Consider the following 17,814-nt stretch of genomic DNA (forward strand, 5'->3'; position numbering starts at 1 on the left):
TGAACAGACACTTCTAGAAAGAAGACATTTATGTAGGCAACAAACATATGAAAAAAAGCTCATCATCACTGGTCATTAGAGAAATGCAAATCAAAACCATAGTGAGATACCATATCACGCCAGTTAGAATGGCGATCATTAAAAGGTCAGGAAACAACAGACGCTGCAGAGGATGTGGAGAAACAGGAACACTTTTACACTGTTGGTGGGAGTGTAAATTAGTTCAACCATTATGGAAGACAGTGTGGTGATTCCTCAAGGATCTAGAACCAGAAATACCGTTTGGCCCAGCAATCCCATTACTGGGTATATACCCAAAGGATTATAATTCATTCTACTATAAAGACACATGCATATATATGTTTATTGCAGCACTATTCACAATAGCAAAGACTTGGAGGCAACCCAAATGCCCATCAATGATAGACTGGATAAAGAAAATGTAGCACATATACACCATGGAATACTATGCAGCCATAAAAAAGGATGAGTTAATGTCCTTTACAGGGACATGGATGAAGCTGGAAACCATCATTCACAGCAAACTAACACAGGAACAGAAAACCAAACACCGCATGATCTCACTCATAAGTGGGAGTTGAACAATGAGACACAGGGAGGGGAACATCACACACCGGAGCCTGAGGGGTGGGAGGTTAGGGGAGGGATAGCATTAGGAGAAATACCTAATGTAGACAATGAGTTGATAGGTGCAGCAAACCACCATGGCATGTGTATACCTAGGCAACAAACCTGCATGTTCTGCATGTGTATCCTAGAACTTAAACTATATATATATATAAAGCTACATGAATTATGATAGTGCATAAAAGGGCCAAACTATAGTTTCCATTTCCAGCAAAGCCACAGAAAATGTCAAAGGGTAGGAAGCCCAGCTTTCTGTGTAGCCCAGCTAAAAGTGTTTTGCCAAAAAGTAAAGAACGAGAAGGGAAAATATTTTCTTTACTTCTCAGACTATTGTTGCTGTTGTAGACCCCTACTTTCCAATATGGTAGCTGTCACCCATTTGTGGCTAAAAAGCAATTGAAGTGAGACTAAATTTGCACTGAGATGCTCTATGAGTATAAAATACATAACGGATTTCGAAGACTTAGTACAAAAAAGAAAAAGGAATGTAGAATAACATAGATAATTTTTAATATTGATTTCATATTTAAATGATATTTTGGCTCTATTAGGTTAAAACTAAATAACTAAAATTAATTTCACCTGTTTCTGTTTACCATTTAATGTGTCTATTAGACAATTTAAATTATATAAGCAGCTGGCCTAATTTTCTATTAGACAGCACTGAGGTAGGTGGTGCCACTTTGACTTTAAGCACAATAATGTTTTTCACTAATGCACTTCATTCTGCTAGTAAAGACAGAAGTCTAAACTCCGTTTAAAGGAGGAATCAGTCTTTTTAACCCCTACAGTATTGCCTTAAAAATGAACTGCTTTATCTTACAGAGGCCTTCAGAAATACCCAACGCAGTTATCTTTTTTACACTTTCTTTTGCATTTGTTTAATTATTTTTTCAGTGTGCCGTCATAATGATAACTTTCTATTCTTTGGAAAAATTAGATCAGATGATTAAATCCCCTTCTGAGCATTTAGAAGGGGGTAGCCAAAGAAAGCTGATTTGAATACAGGGAATAAACAGTAATTAAACTGTAAATGTTGATTTCCTTTTGAAGTCCACTGGCGTGTTCGGTGTGAATAAAGAGTACATTGTCAGTTATTATTCCTGCTGCCACAGTTATGGCAGATGAGAATCGTTGAAAGGCTAAGTTAAATTGGGGAGTTTCCCAGGGCTGTGGTACTGAGACTTCCTTTGTTTATATTAAAGCCTGAATTTTTCCCCCACCTCAAACAGTACACATTGATTTTTTCAATAAAATCTGAGAGTTTTTTTCTTTTCCTTTCAAACTCATCTGCTGTGCTGTATTCTGGAGAGGAGCTTTTAAGACCTGGAAACGTGGCTTATCGTAGGAAACTAAAAAAGACTTATTTATTTCACTGTGCATTTTTTTTGGAGACTTTAAAATAGTAATCTCAACCTCATCTGTTTATTAGACTCGTGAGGAGGTTTGAAAACTTCCAGGGTCCAGGGTGCACGCCAGTCAGTTATGTTAGAAATGCTGGGCTAGGAATAGGGATAGGGATCAGTAAGTAATTGTTAACCACCCCGAGGTGATTCCAGTGAGTTGCTGGGGCTGAGAACCACTTCTCATTAACAGTCTAAGGAACACCTGTGTCCACCAGCTTTTCCCAGAAGCACTCAAGGAACCCGGCTTGCAGTACGCACAAGAGTTAGGTTTCTAGACGACTTTTTTCCTCCCTCTGATGGAAAATTAGAGGGACAGTACATTGGTTCACTCTGAAGCACATAACAATGTATACTTTTCTCACACTCTAATACAAACACTGAAGAGACTTTGATGATTATAAAACCGACACAAGTTCAATAATTACTTGAGCTCATTTTATTCAGGATATGTGAGCTAGGCTATTTGTCTTTTAAAGCCACACGCACAATAAACACACATATATACATACAGAATCAAAGTATATTCTGCCAATATATTTTCACAAGTTATTACAACAGCGATTTCAGCTGGATTCTAAAGAGGACATTTGGGGCAGGGTGAGTATGTTAGGCATTGTGCTGAATTATTTTGGGTTGGGTATTACTGTTTTTGCAAATGCAGTTGTTATCATGGAATCCAGATTTTTCCATTGTGAAACTGATCCTCTTGAATCTAGTTCTATTGCATCTAAGGCCTTCGACAGGGGTTCATGTGGTAAAAATATTTTGTAAACTGCAAAGCACTAAGTAAGCTAGTTCATGATATGCATTTTGTGAAGTTGGTGGTTTTGTTTAAAATCAATATAAAATGAGAACATCTCTTTCTCTCTCATTTTTCTTTTCTTTTTTTTTTGAGATGGAGTCTTGCTCTATTGCCCAGGCTGGAGTGCAGTGGCGCGATCTTGGCTTACTGCAACCTTTGCCTCCTGGGTTCACACCATTCTCCTGCCTCAGCCTCCTGAGTAGCTGGGACTACAGGCGACTGCCAGCACCGCCGGCTAATTTTTTTTGAATTTTAATAGAGGCAGGGTTTCACCGTGTTAGCCAGGATGGTCTTGATCTCCTGACTTCATGATCTACCCGCCTCGGCCTCCCAAAGTGCTGGGATTACCGGTGTGAGCCACTGCACCCGGCCGAGAAAATCTATTTTGTGGGTAGCCAAGAAAGGTGATTTATTCTGGGGTTGCTCTGTTGGGAGGGGTTGCGATTATTTGGTTGTCACAAAATGGATGGAGGGTAGAGTATAAAACTCTTTGAATCAGTAGCAATTTGTTGTTGACCATTTATTATCAAGAGCTTTGTGATGTTCATTCGCTTGTTTATTCATTCAACAAACACTCATTGACCCCTTCCAGGTGTCAGTATTGCTCTGGGTGCTGGGGATACAGCAGTGAGCAAAGTAGAACAAAACCAATCCTGTTCTCCAGGAGTTAACCTGTGGTTGGTGGAGACCAACACTACGTTGTAAATTATGAGAGAAAAATAAAGCAGAGAAAGGGGATAGGAAACACCAGATTAAAATTGTTCATGTGACTACAGCCAGCCTCAACCAGAAGGTGACATTTGAGCAAAGGACTGAAGTAGGTAAGAGAGCAAAGCATCGAAGTATCAGAGGAAGGGTGTTTCAGGCAGCAGGAAAAAGCAGTACAAAGAGCCTGAGGTCAGCGGGAGACTGGGGCTGGCTGGATGAAATACAAGAGACACACACACATGCACAGGCACACGCAAACACACACACGCATACATTCAGAGATGGAGTCACACTCGGTCGCCCAGGCTAGAGTGCAGTCACGCGATTATAGCTTACCACAGCCTCAAACTCCTGGACTCAAGCAGTCCTCATGCCTCAGCCTCCCAGGTGGTTGAGACTATAGGCATGTGCTGTTGTGCTGGGCTAATTTATTATTATTTTTTGTAGAGATGGGGTCTTGCTTTGTTGCCCAGGCTGGTTTGAACTCCTGTTCAAAGTTAAGTTAAAAACTTAACATATAAAACTTAACACAAAAACTTAACATACAGAGTGCCCTGTATTTTTATTGCCCAAATCTGGCTAAATCCGGTAACACTGGGTCTACCTATCAGGGTTTTCTTTTTCTTTCTTTCTTTTTTGAGATGGAGTCTCGCTCCATCCACCAGGCTGCAGTGCAATGGCTCTATCTTGGCTCACTGCAACCTCCACCTCCTGTGTAAAAGTGATTCTCCTGCCTCGGCCTCCTAGTAGCTGGGATTACAGGTGCTCACCACCATGCCTGGCTAATTTTTGCATTTTTAGTAGAGATGGGGATTTTCCATGTTGGCCAGGCTGGTCTCGAACTCCTGACCTCAGGTGATCTGCCTGCCTTGGACTCCCAAAATGCTGGGATTACAGGCGTGAGCTACGGTGCCCGGCCTACCTAGCAGGTTTGAAAGTGTGAAAGGATTCCAGTGGCTGGAGTGGAAGTGAGGAAGAGGGAGAGCTCCTGGGCACCAGAATGAATGGGGAGGGTCCTTTAGGCCACGGTGAGGACTTTAGCTTTTATTCCAACCGAGACTGGACATCACAGGAGAGTTTGAGAGCAGAGAAGTGCTATGACTGCTCTTGAAGTTTAAGAGGACCAGGTGGCCGGCTTTGCTGTGTGTCAGAGAACAGGAGCAGAAGCAGGGAGACCAGTTGGGAGGTGACTGCAAAAGTCCAGGTGAGAGGTGACGGCGATGGTGAGGAATGCTGGGGTCCTGGTGTATTCTGACGGTAAGCCAGTAGCATCTGTGGATGGACTGGACATGAGGCATAAGCAAAATAGAAGAGTTCAAGGAGGGATGAAGTTGGCATGAAGTGGAAGGGGGAAACTAAGTGCAGCAAGGTTTTTTTTGAGGGGTGGGGATAGGGAAAGATCATAAGTTCATTTGTGATGTGTTAAGTGTTAGATGTCTATCTGACATTTCAACTGTCCAAGTAGAAACAAGTTGGCAGTTCCGTATGTCTTTTCAGCTAGCGAAATCTGGAATTGCATCCTTTCACCCAAGTGGAAGAGGAAAATGAAAGTAAGGGTGAGGAATAGGTGAGAAAGGCTGTTTGGAAGAAAGAGATATTCTTTACCCCGCTCTGGGGGACTTGACTGAGGACTGTGACAGTGTTTGGGAACTGACAGCGAGGGGAAGCTGCCAATGCTTGTTGATCTCTCAAATCCCAGGGAAGACAGGCTGTCAGAGCTCTCTGATGGCACGTAGAAGAGCTGAGCTGAAGGTCATGTCTCCATGCTTCCAGCTGCCAAGGCCTGGTGGAATCACTTAATGCCACCACCTCCCACTTATCCTCCCACAGCTTTTTGTAGTGTGCCCAGCTTAACCCATTCTCGCCACTTCCCCTTATAACAGAGGAGCTGTAAGAAAATATATATGGCTGGGCATGGCTCACATCTGTAAGCTTAGCACTTTGGGAGGTCAAAGTAGGAGGATCCTTGAGCCCAGGAGTTTGAAACCAGCCTGGGCAACATAGGGAGACCTGGTCTTTACAAAAATAAAAAAAATTAGACAAATGTGGTGGTAGGCACCTGTGGCCAATGATCCTTTCACCTTCACCTTTGCTGAGGTGGGAGGATGGCTTGAGGCTGGGAGGCAGAGGTTGCAGTGAGTGGTGCTTGTGCCACTGCACTCCAGCAGAGAGAAACCTTGTCTCAAAACAGAACAAAAAATCAAAGAAAAAGAAAAATATATACAGGCACTACTCTCCCTACAAATTACCTCAGGAAGAAAAAAATAATATCTTTTCATGGAGGAGTGGAAAAATTCTTTTTAATTTTTGTTTTATTTAATAGAGATGGGGTCTCATTATGTTGCCCAGGCTGGTCTCAAACTCCTGGGCTCAAGCAATCCATCTGCCTCATCTCCTAAAGTGCTGGGATTACAGGCATGAGCCACCGCACCTGGCTAATAAAGCCCTTTATATGATGTGTGTTGTTGCTCTTGTCCACAACCACAGTCATGTTCATCTCCGTGATGTCTAGGAACCTGCTCCTACTCAGCACAGCCTCCTCCCGTATCTCCAGGAGCCTTTCTTTTCTCCAAGTGACTCCTGACTCTTTCCTCTCTTCGCGGCTGGCCCTGAGGATGTTGTCATTTCCTCTCTCCCACCCACTAAAATTTGGCTCCTCCCCAAGATGCTTTCGCATTTTCCCACAGTTTTCTTCTGGACTCTTCCTGTCAGCTTCTCTGTTCTCTTCTCTCATTTTCTGTAGATTCTGTGAGAACTTGGCAATTTTTCTCTTTGACTTTTTTTGCCATTTATTCTCCCCCTCCCCTTCCCCTGTTTTATTTCTTTCGACTTGTTATATACTGAGGTTTTGCATTTAGCTTCTATCCTCCTCTACTCCATAAGGCTCAGAATGGAGAATTGTTTTAAAGCCTTCATTATATTACTTGTGAATTTCTCAGTTTCATTCAGAAATCAGTTATACATACATAATAATGAAACTTAATTTGGGCAAGTTTTGCTGATTGACTCTATGCCAAGTTCATGATTTACAGCTGGGATAGGATATATCACAATTATGTTTAATATTTTGTTTCAAGGTGATCCAACTCCACCTGCCAGTTTTCCACTAGCTTTCTTTTGGAAAGAAGTTATTTGATGCAGAGATTGGGTTGTGGGAGAGCTACTTGGCTTATGTTTTTTAAAGACTCTGGGTTAACTCGAACTCAGACTACAGTTTGCATGGTTCTTGTGCTCCGTTTGTCTGACCCTCTCTTTCTGCCAATTTGCTGGGTCTGATTTCAAAAGCCTTTTTCTTTTATGCCAATTATTGTTGATTATCTTGGCAAATTCCCACCTAATGCTCAGTTAAGGGCGAGTTCTCAATCTTTTTCCACTGGTGTCTCAACAGGTTTTCCATGGGGAATGTGATATGGGTAAACTTCCTTGGAAAGGAGTGCCTCAGTAGTCACGAAGCTCCCTTGCTTGGGCCCTAAATAGACTTTCCTTATAGCAAAATCCACTTTGTAGCCAGTATTTTTGTGGTGAGTCTTTATTGTGCTGCCAGGCCTTATCTCATGTGGGCCAGCCTGTCTTTGGCATCTGTAGTTTGCAAATTGGTAATTGGAAGAATACAATGAGGATTTTTCCGTCCCTCCCTACCTCCTTCCCTCCCTCCCTTCCTTCCCTCTTTTTTTTTTTTTTTTTTTTTTTTTTTTTGTTTGTAAGCTGCATGTATTGAACTCTTACTCTGTGCCAGGCACTGTGATAGTGCTTTAGACAGAAGATTCATTCGGTTCATACAACCCATTTTATAGATGGAGATGGATGCTTAGAGGGGTTAAATAACTTGCTCAACTTATAGCTAGTAAGTGTAGGAACCAGGATGTGAACTAGATCTAATTTCAAAACCTGAATCTTCGAAGACAGTTCTTCCTGTTACACTATGGGATTTAAAACTAAATCAGTGAGGCTGGGCGCAGTGGCTCACACCTGTAATCCCAACACTTTAGGAGGCCGAGGCGGGCAGATCATGAGGTCAGGAGATCAAGACCATCCTGGCTAACGCAGTGAAACCCTGTCTCTACTAAAAATACAAAAAATTAGCCGGGCGTGGTGGCACGTGCCTGTAGTCCCAGCTACTCGGGAGGCTGTGCCTATAGTCTCAGCTACTTGGGAGGCTGAGGCAGGAAAATCACTTGAACCTAGGATGTGGAGGTTGCAGTGAGCAGAGATCGCGCCACTGCACTCCAGCCTGGATGACAGAGCAACACTCTGTCTCAAAAAAACAAACAAACAAACAAAAAGCAACAAAAAAGTAAGTCAGCAAAAGAGAATCAATCCAATTCATTTATCTTTTCCTAAAGATTTAAGTTTTCCTTGAAAATTTCTACCAACTGTCACACTCATTTGAAATCTATAAGTTGGGTTGTCTGCAGTATCCTTTCTCTATTCCCAGAGTCAGAACTTTCATTAACGTAAAGAAATCTTGAATCTCTAAGCTGCTGATTTAAATATATATATATGTATGTATGTATGTATTGTCTTGAACATAATGAGGTCCTGAACCAGAAACCAGTTGTACTGTACATCTGCAATAAACTAGCTACTAAATGGCAAGCTATAGGGAATATGCACTAATTAAAGACAGACTGTCTAATTCTTCTGTGATTGCTACAAAGTAATTGTGATAGTCTCAATGCACATGACAGATGCTCACTAAATTGTTGATAGGTTAGTTCCGGTTCAAAATGGTGGGCGAAGATGAGAGTGTGATTTATCTTATCGTAAATGTTGTTCCCAACAGAAGGTCAGACGATGAATTCCCAATGAGAAGTTGAACTCAGTTGGCCCCTTTCTATGTGTGCTTGATGAGGTGTTTCTGATGGGGCTTTTGTTGGTCAAGCTTGAAAGATCATCTTTTCAGAAAGGTCAAATTCCCCATTATCCAGGAATAGGAAAATAAGGCTACAAACTGCTAGGGCTTCTGCTGCTGTCTTTCTTCCTTTCTCATTTCTTATACATAAGAAAGAAATATCGAAAATTCGCAGATGACAGCTGAGATGTCCTCATGGAAATAAAACTTTGTTATATTTCCCCTCTACTGCCTGCTATGATTACATAAAGAAAAGGTGACCAGAATCACTGTAGAACAAATAGAATTCAATTGCTTCTTTTCCTGCCCTCAGCCTCCTAGGGCTTATAGTGTGGTGCCTGAGAGCTCAGATTCTGGAGGTGAACAGCTTTGGGCTTAAATCCTGGCTCCTTTACCTTTTGACTTGATTTTGGGCAAGTCACACAATCTCTCCTAAACTCATCATTTCCCATCTGAAGTGGGGATGAAAATAGCACCAATCTAATATGGTTACTGTGAAGATTAAAAGGATTAATGTTTGTAAAAAAAAAAAAAAAATTAGCAGTGTACCTGGCATATAGTAAATATCAAAATGATGATAGCTATTTTAAAAAATTATTATTATTGCAGAAAGATCCTAGTTCATTAGTTGCATATACTGATAGAAGTGAGGATGGAACTTCATAAGGGAGTGGAAAGAGAATACTAGCACTCCCTGATACCAGTTGTATGTAAATTACTTAACTGTGTGCAAAGGAGCACACTGCAGTTCTGTGCTGTGAGAGAAGACTGAATCACTTCCATTTCCATTGGTAAATGCTGAGGGCAACAACAGGGTACAGGGCAATAAATGCCGCCTCTCTACTTGGAAATGACTAATCTCCTTTCTCTAAAGTAAAGTGATGTTGAAGTGGGTAAGAAGAGAGAAGATGAAGGTAGCCAGAGTGAGAAATGGGATGGAAGGGAAAGGGAAGTTTCTAAGATCAGTCCCAAATCTTCCTTCTTGAGCTGTGACCAGAACATCATCCAATATCCAATGTCTTCTATCAGCCTGAGTTATCAAGCACAGGAGAGAGCTCCGAATTAAACTGTGTGGCATACAAGTGCCTAATTCCCAGTCTTCTAACCAGTAAGGACAAGGTTTCCTAGCCAAGTTTATCCTGAGGGCAAAGGCCTGGGTGATGTTTTTTCAGGGATGGTATATTCTTTTTAAAAAAGATATTTAGGAAGCTGTACTACTATTTGTAGACCCATGTGAGAAGGGAAATTGCGTTTAAAACTCACCTTGGGGTGAAGGGAAATGCCTTTGAACGCTGCAACTCAGCAGGTAGTCACCTAGTCCCCTCACCATTGATGGGTGAGCAGACAAGCTGAGAGCAATTGCATCTCAGCATACAGTCTCGATACATTTGTATTCAGTAATGTAGGCAGTTTGAGGTTTGCCCTTCTGTCTTCTCTAGGTGTTTGCTTTCTACTCTGTACGTGTTTTAGGATGAACTATAGTTATCTTTCAAATTAGCATTTTACAGGTATTCTGATTTTGTTTAAAACAAATCACAACCTGAAGTATTGGACTATGGCTGTAGATAATTCTTCAGATTGTGTTAGTACTCCTGGACCAGTTATTGTAAACTCATGGCCTTTTCAGAATGCAGTCATCGGGGTTTCGTCTTCTTAAATGTGACTCTATCAAATCCATTGCAACTCTCATACTGGCATTAGTTTGGTCTACTTCCTCTAACGCAAGCCAAGCAAATTCTCCAAATACCAAATATAAGATGGAGATTCAAAGGTCATTGTTCTCTTCCATGCCATTCCACTCCACCCCCACCCCCAGCCAGTGGGGTAAGGGTTCAGATTCCTGCTTAAAACAACAGGTCAGTGGGCACTGCCAAATCGTCCTCAATGCTGTTTCAACTGCTAAGTTTTCTGTATCATAAAATCAATGTTTATCCTGTATTTGCAACCCCTGAGCTGCGTTCTCTTGCCCTGATTCTCTTGCTCTCCCCTGCCAGTGAATTTGCATCATTTTTCTGTGTGTGCCTTGTTTGACTGCCCTGACTCCAGTTCTGCTGAGACTGTCTGTGGGTGGTTTCCCTGTGCAGGGATGACAAGTGCAAAGGTCAGAAACTTCCATGATTCATTTCCTCTTTGCTGCACGCAGTGGATGGTTTTCTGGGTGAGTCACTCAGATGCCAAACACAGGAGGGATTTTCTTCACATAGAGGCCCTGAGGCTCTGCTATGCCCTGAGTTGGAGGAGGAACTGACTTCTTAATATTTCCTTAAAAATTGTGTGTTTTTTCCAATGATTTTGTAAGCCCATTTGTATTCCGTTTCTTTGCATCTGATGACTCTGATTTGCGAATGCTGCCTCCCCCTTGGAGAACATTTTGGTATCTTGTGGAGCTTCACTGCGTTGTGACTCAAGAGTAATTGGACTCTTTGAAATATACTCCAAAAGGCTGGGTGCAGTGGCTCACACCTATAATCCCAGCGTTTTGGGAGGCCAGGCGGGGATTGCTTGAAGCCAGGAATTTGAGACCAGCTTGGGCAGCGTAGTAAGACTCTGTCTCTCTCTAAAAAAAAATTATGTGTGTATGTATGTTTGTGTGTGTATACCTCAAGCATATTCCTGTATTAAAATGTTTCCTGGTATGTTATCTATACAGGAGTATTAACAGCAGTTTACCTGTGGCTCCTCAAAAATTCACCCTCCTAGCCAGACATAGTGGTTCATGCCTGTAATCCCAGCACTTTGTGAAGCCGAGGCGGGCGGATCACTTGAGGTCAGGAGTTCAAGACCAGCATGGTCAGAATGGTGAAACCTCATCTCTACTAGCAATACAAAAATTAGCCAGGCATGATGGTGGGCACCTGTAATCCCAGCTACTTGGGAGGCTGAGGCAGGAGAATCTCTTGAACCCAGGAGGCAGAGGTTGCAATGAGTTGATATCGTGTCACTGTACTCCAGCCTGGGCGACAGAGTGAGATTCTGTCTCAAAAACAAACAAACAAACAAACAAACAAAAACTACCCTCTTCTTCTTCCAGGATAAAAATCTATAGGAGGAACAAGAACATCAACTGAAGATGATAATGTTGCAATACCTAGGGCTGAAATCTACAGCAAAGTATTATTTTCTCAATGAAGAGGGGTTATTATTTTCTTTTTTTTAATCTTTAAAAAATTATGAAATAAAATATACAAACAGAAGGCCTAAATGTATAGTACAATGAATAATTACAAAGTGAATACCCTCCATCAAGCAATGGAACATGGCCAGCCCAGACGTCCCTCCTTTGTTTACCTTCTAGACTGTACCTCCCTCCTACTGTCTTGAGGTATCCACTACCCTAATTTTTGTGGTAGTCATTTCCTTCCTTTTTTTTTTTCCACCTATGTATGCAAGGTTGTTATTTTGTAAAGCAGTATCACTTCTATCTTCTGCCGGTGGCACTATGTAATTCACTTGTATTAAGTAGCCACCACAGGATGACTTTGGGCTAGAGTGGTATGTATCTATTCTCTCCCCACCCTAAAATTCCACAAAAATGCTTATCCTTGTCTACTGTGTTATAAACTAATAATACTTCTGCTAAGACACATGTTTAAAGTAATGACAGTGAAGAGGTAAAATAAGCGTGAAACTTTCAGTGGTCTCTCTCCTGTGCTCTGGGATTCCTGAGCTGCAAATAGAGTTAAAGGATCTGTGATGGGAATATAGGAATCCTTCCTGCCAAACCCCCACCACCTCTTACTATCTCCTCTCTCTGATTTCCCTGGGAAATATCCCAGCAAGTTGTAAAATCTGCAGAACTTGGGCATGAAAAGGATCTATTTATAGGTCCTGAACTTTCCCCTCCTGGTTTCTTACTTGGAGAACATACAGGCTGTTTCAGCATATTTCTTCATCAGGGCAACTCACTCCATAGATTCTTTGATCCTCTTTAGTCTGACATGTTCTCTGCTGAGCTAGGAAAAGTAGCTGAGTGGTAACGGGACTTAAAACGTAATTCTTAACCATTTTTACTTCCTTGCTTTCCTTCACTTCCTTGATTGGCTCAGGCAGTTTTGTGGAGGAAGGGAAGGAAATTAACGTTTATTACATCCCTATGTTGTGCCAGGCACTTTTGAGTCCATTATCTTATTAAATACAACACCAGGAGATACTTATTTTTTTTGTTGGCTCCATTTTGTAATGGAGGCCACTGCATTTCAGAGCACTTAAGTAACTAAACATAATCATGTAGTTAGAAATGGCCATAATGAGGAACTAAACGGTCTAACTCCAAAGCCAAGTTCTCTTTCTTCTCTATCAAGCTTTCTCTTATTTCGTTTGCCTGATGACCTTGGAGTGCCCTTGGCAACCACTTTTTAAAAGAGGGTTTATTTTTGTTAGGCAGAATGAAAAGTTATTGGGTTTATTAGCAGTAATGGGTTCAAGGTCTCAGAGTTTTCTTCTTTTTTTTTTTTTTCTTGAGAGAGGTCTTGTTTTGTCGCCCAGGTTGGAGTTCAGTAGTGCAATCACAGCTCACTATAGCTTCAACCTCTCGGCTCAAGTGATCCTCATACTTCAGCCTCCTGAGTAACTGGGATCATGCCCAGCTAATGTTTTTATAATTTTTAGTAGTGACAAGGTCTCACTATGTGCCCAAGCTGGCCTGAAGTAATTGTCCCACCTTAGTCTCCCAAAGTGCTGAGATTACAGGTGTGAACCACCATGCTGGCCTCAGTTTTCTTCTTAAGAGCACTGGGTTACGGCTGGGTGTGGTGGCTCACACGTTTAATCCCAACACTTTGGGAGGCCGAGGCAGGCGGATCATTTGAGGTCAGGAGTTCAAGTCCAGCCTGGCCAACATGGTGAAACCCTGTCTCTACTAAAAATACAAAAATCAGCTGGGCCTGGTGTTGCACACCTGTAATCCCAGCTACTCGGGTGGCTGAGACAGAAGAATCACTTAAACCTGGACAGTGGAGGTTGCAGTGAGCTGAGATCATGCCACTGCACTTTAGCCTGGGCAACAGGAAAAAATAAAATAATAAAAAAAAATAAATAAAAAATAAAAAAGCACTGGCTTAGGCCTTGGAGCCACCAGGATGAAAGGCTTCAGGTTATGGTAGTTTCATAAGGGATGGAGGAGGACCGTCAATCTTTGAAGCTCATGTCTGATCCAAGGCCACTTTCTGTGTTTCCTTACATCACAGATCTGGCTGCCTCTGCGATCTGGTGTCCATAGTCTGTAGGAGACATTATAAGCTTAGTGTAAAAAAGCCTAATTAGAAAACAAAGACAACATGGAGGGGATTACCCTGGAAACATCCACTGTGCTATAATGCTATTCACTGTGGAGGACAATTTGGTGAAATGCCTGCCCCTCTTGCATCTTATCCAAGGAATGTTACTAAAGCAGCACAAGGACTCTGTTTTGTGTTGGTCTTTTGTGTAAGGCAGCTCCCCAGTGTGGTTCCTGTAGCCAGCATTTCCCTAGAAGAGAGCATGTTAAATGCTTACGGGAAACAGTTCGGTCAGTTGAGGAGCAGGTGTCGGGAAAACAAATGAGGCAGGAATTTAATTTTGGAGTATGTCTGGAGGTGGTATTTACAGAGCACATAGAAGTTATTTTTGGAGGTGCTTATGAATTGTTTAAGTCCATGTCCTTAACTTTAGGAGGAAGTAACATCTGTGTCACGCTAAATGTGGGACTTGAACGAGGCTCATAGCCTGTGGCAGAGGCCAGGACCTTGGGCCAGCAGTTTTTGCTCACCATGTGAGGGTCAGTGGCAGTGTTAAAGGGCATGTTTTCAGAGGGGAAGGTTGGAGAGGGAGTAGAGTAGTGGTAGCAGCTTCTACTTCAACCATGTCCAGGATTATGCCCTTGTAATCTGTGAGACATGAGGAACAATTTTTCATCTTCTCCCCAACGCAGGCACTACTCCACAACCCCACCGCAGTGATCATGTTGTTATCCTCTTACGATATACTTCTCTCTTTTGTAACATCTATGGCCATTCATTTGTTCATTCTTGATTCATTTGTTTAATCAAAAAATATTTTTTGATCTCTTAGTAAATGCTAGGCAGTGTCTTAGACCCTGGTGATACATGACAACACAGATGAACATCATAATTTGTTTCATTTTAAACAGTTTTCCTTTTTTTCCATGAATTTTAAAAACTCAATGATGTAATTGCAAGTAGTATAAAAAGAAGTTGCTTGTTTGTCATTGATAGGAATAATTTTAAAAACGCCATATGAAAAACTCAATGGTAGGGAAATGATGTGGATTTTACTAGGAGATGGAGCAGGAACCTGACAAGAATAAAGCCACATGTGTCATTTTCCCTGCTCTTGTCATTGCTGTTTCTACATCAGCAGCAAAAATTTGGGTTATGTCTTCATGGATATTAGTCTCTTCTCCAGGTCATTGTGGAAGCATCATTGATCTGTTTTGTCACTTTGTAAGTTACCAAATTTTTCCATGTATCTTAAATAGTTTAGTATCATACAATGTTAGAACTGGAAAGGCCCTCCAATGTTTATCTGTAAGGAAACTGAGTTTCAGATGGAGATGTGATTTGTTTAATGTTAGTGGCTAGTTAGTAGCAGAGCTAGTTCTGCTCTTCTTCCTCCAAAATGGACTTCCTGAGTTGTTTTCCTAAGATCTATTGCGTGATTGACCAGACTATGCTATGCTGCAAGCTCCTCTCTGTATCTAACACATATATTTACATAATGACTATGGTGACAATATAGTAATATATATTTAAAGCCTACTGTAAGTAAGTGATGAGCTGAAGGCTTTACACACATGATGTTATTAATCTTCACCCTAATACTTTAAGAGGAATGTTTTATTGTTTTCGTTTTATAGATGAGAAAACAGAGAGACTAAGTCAATGATTCCTTAACTAGCTTTAAAAAGTTAGATTATTCAAGGCCAGGTGCAGTGGCTCATGCCTGTAATCCAAACACTGGGAAGCCCAGGTGGGAGGATCACTTGAAACCAGGAGTTCAAGACCAGCCCAGGCAATAAAGTGAGACCCATCTCTACCAAAAAAGAAAAGATATTAGCCAAGCATGGTGGTGCACACCTGTGGTCCCAGCTACTCAGGAGGCTGAGGTGGGAGGATCATTTGAGCTCAGGAGTTCAAGGCTGCAGTGAGTCACAATTGCACCATTGTACTCCAGCCTGGGTAGTAGAACAAGACCTTATCTCTTAAAAAATTAGATTATCTTGAAGAACAAAATAATGATAGCATTGAATTAAAACTCAGAATAAAATAAATATCCACGAGTCCATACTGATATTGGTAAGTAATTGAAAAAATAAAGTTGAAGAGAAGGCAAAACTTTTCCTTACAGAACACTTCCTTGATAATTCTAACTAATAAAGGTAGAAGGAAGGAAATAGAAACTCACCATTAGAATACCCCATTAATAATTGTTGCAGACATCAATATGTGGAAGTTTGAGGAAAAACACAATATTTACTCTTGCAGAGTATCTTCCTCAAGGTTATTAATCACAAATGGAGAAATACTAACTTGACAGCCGAAAACCCCAGCAGACACCACCTTAATTGAGTGATTCAGGTTAACCTCACCAGTAATGAGATATAATGATATCTTATACCCCCAGAACGATGCACTGAGAAGGGCACTTCACTTCGGTGGGAGTCTTGCTAAAAATGTAAAACATCAATCTCATCTTGAGAAAACATCAGACAAACATGAATTGAGCAACATTCTATAAAATATTTACCCCTCATCTTCAAACGTGTCTAGATCATGAAAATCAAGGAAAGACTAAGGAACTGTCATAATTTGGAGGAGACTAAGGGGACATGACGACAAAATGTAATGTGGAATCCTGTAAGAGAACAAAGATTTTAGTGGAAAAACTGGTGAAAATTGAATAAGTATCATTCCATGTAGGTATAACATTGTGCCAATGTTAATTTCTTATCTTTGATAATTGTGTTATGGCTATACAAGTTGCTAACTTGAAAAGAAGCTAGGTAAACGACATATGGAAACTGTACTGTTTTTGCCACAAATTTTTCTTTTCTTTTTTTCCTCCTTTTTTTTTTTTTTTTTTTTTGAGACAAGATGTTGCTCTGTCACCTAGGCTGGAGTGCAGTGACATGACTCACTGTAGCCTTAAACTCCTGGGCTCAAGTGATCCTTCTGTTTCAGGCTCCTGGGTAGCTGGATAGCTGGAACAGGTGCATACCACCAGGCTCAGCTAATTTTTAAAATTTTTGTAGAGATGGTGTTTTAATTCATTCTCATGATGCTAGTAAAGACATACCTGAGACTGGGTAACTTATAAGGAAAGAAGTTTAATTGACTCACAAGTCCACATGGTGGGGGAGGCCTCAGGAAACTTACAATCATGGCAGAAGGTACCTCTTCACAGGGTGGCAGGAGAGAGAATGAGTGCTCAGCAAAGGGGGAAACCTCTTATAAAACCATCAGATATCATGAGAACTAACTCATTATCATAAGAATCATGTGGTAAACGACCCCCGTCCCATGATTCAATTATCTCCACTTGGTCCCTTCCATGACATATGAGGATTATGGTAACTATGATTCAAGATGAGATTTGGGTGGGGACCCCCCCCCAAACATATCAGATGGGGTCTTATCATGTGCAATTTTTCTTTAAGTGTAAACGTATTTCAAATTTGAAAGTTAAAAAAATAGATTGCCAGGCCCCATCTAAGACTTACTAAATCAGAATATTGCCAGTTCTTATGACCCATAACTCTGTACTGGGTGACCCCTGTGTCTGAGTTTGCATCAGGAAGTTGTAGGACCAGGATTTGAACCTAGGTCTGTCTGATTCCAAAGCTCTTCACCAGAGCAGGCTGCCTAATAGAGACTTGAAGTTAAGTGGAAATCCAGATTAAAAATATCGACAATATTTGAGATAAAAACACTCAGTAAGAATTGTTGTATTTTTATATCTTGTACTTTTAAATATACATTTGGTGATTAAATTGAACTAAAGACTAAATCCTTCTTCCTGATCATAATTCCCAAGTCATCTTCATTTATTTTAAATAGGCAGCATAATTATCTCAACTGAATAGGCTACTTCCGAGTTATAATACCAAAACTTGCTCCATTGTTGGTAGAGAAGAACTCAAAACTATAATTGCAAATGTCACTGTTGTAAAGTATGGTTAAATCATAAGAATTTAATGATATATGCATTTTGGACAAAGTAAAAACAGCAAAATCAAATTCTAAAGATAATTATCCAAGCGTGATAAAAAGTCAAGGCCTGTTTAATCTGTTTTCTCTCTCATTTGGCCCAGTTCAGTCTCTCAGATGGCCCTGGCAAGTAGAAGTTCTGAGCAGGCTGGAATTACCCACACTCGGGGAGATTGGTTGCCAAAGAGGTGTGGC

Source organism: Rhinopithecus roxellana, chromosome 10 (genome assembly GCF_007565055.1).
Source record: "Rhinopithecus roxellana isolate Shanxi Qingling chromosome 10, ASM756505v1, whole genome shotgun sequence".
In the NCBI taxonomy this organism is placed as follows: domain Eukaryota; kingdom Metazoa; phylum Chordata; class Mammalia; order Primates; family Cercopithecidae; genus Rhinopithecus; species Rhinopithecus roxellana.